The 1,188-nt window shown below is 39.7% G+C and overlaps 1 long non-coding RNA gene across 1 annotated transcript; it reads left to right on the forward strand.

Annotated features, from left to right (window-relative positions):
- LOC111671209 (uncharacterized) lies at positions 1–1,067 on the forward strand. The gene is made up of 2 exons (XR_002761917.2): positions 1–36; positions 391–1,067. It is a non-coding gene; the product is annotated as an uncharacterized LOC111671209 (long non-coding RNA).
- The last annotated feature ends 121 nt before the right edge of the window (positions 1,068–1,188 follow it).

The following is a 1,188-nucleotide window of genomic DNA, read 5'->3' on the forward strand; positions in this document are numbered from 1 at the left end:
CTGCATGAACCTGTGGTTGCACAAGGACTGACTCAGGTAAGACTGGAGCAAGGCCAGTAGATATATCAGGCTTATATATAATATATATTGCAGATATATTGGTATTTGTGTATATGGTAACTTTTCTGTACCAGGGAATTCCAGTACAGAAATACAGAAGATATGTTTGCAGTCAGGGAGGAGTCTCCATCATATTAGTGGTGAAAGAAATTACTGGCCAATATTTGATTAAAGGCTCAATACACCGGCAAACTGGTCTAACCCTGCTCCAGTGTCCAATAACCGCACTCCATCTTTGGGAAATGAGGTTGACTGGTTGTTCACAGAGCAGCTCTCCCCTTCTGTCAACATGTCAACTCGTTCATGTGTTGCCTCTCTGTTCTAAAAAAGGTGGTGCTTCTCGGTCACGGGTCTCTGCGGTGGGAGCCTGTAAAGCCGAGCGGACTGCGGGTTCTCCTGCCCCAGCTGTCCTTCAGCCAGATGCCATGCCAGTGGGCCTGGACACTGAGGCTGACAGGTGCCACTTAAAGGAAAACCAGTTCACTTGAAGAGGAACAGACGGAGCTTCAGGCAGAGAGAGGGAATCTTTGAGTTTTATCTTTGAATCACTGAATACAACCTGTAACAAGAATGAAATGTATTTGCTGAAATGGGTGAAAATCTGAGGTTAAGGGGAAAACAAATCTGTGCACTGCACTGTATGTATGTTTTATAGTTTTAAAATGTTCTTTTTTTATAAAATACTCATGTAGGGAAATAAATAAACATAATCATTGTTTTTGAGTAACTTTTATGATCAAGGGAGTTTGTTTTTTTTAACTTTGGGACCTAAAAGTAATTTTTACAACCTTGTCATTGCCCTAATAAGCTTTGATCTACAGGGTAAAGTGACAAATGTGACCTTTATACATTATGAAATATGACAACATGCTTTCAGGTATGAGTGTTTCTGCGCTTCTGTGATTATTTTTACATGTTTTATGTGATTTTATGAAGCACTGACGAATGTGGTAGTGTTTGTTTTATGTATGAAGGAATGTTTCAATAAAATCAATGAAGCTTTCAAACATCGTTTTTATGACACACACATGCAAAAAGAGAATGTCTGCTGGGCTCGTGTGACCTTAAAGGAAGTCATGTTGTCTTATTATTTCTGATTGTATCAGGTTAACCTTTGCACTCCTGCTC

Source organism: Seriola lalandi, unplaced genomic scaffold (genome assembly GCF_002814215.2).
Source record: "Seriola lalandi dorsalis isolate HSWRI2012SDOR001 ecotype SW California unplaced genomic scaffold, Sedor1 jcf7180002006703, whole genome shotgun sequence".
Classification (NCBI taxonomy): domain Eukaryota; kingdom Metazoa; phylum Chordata; class Actinopteri; order Carangiformes; family Carangidae; genus Seriola; species Seriola lalandi.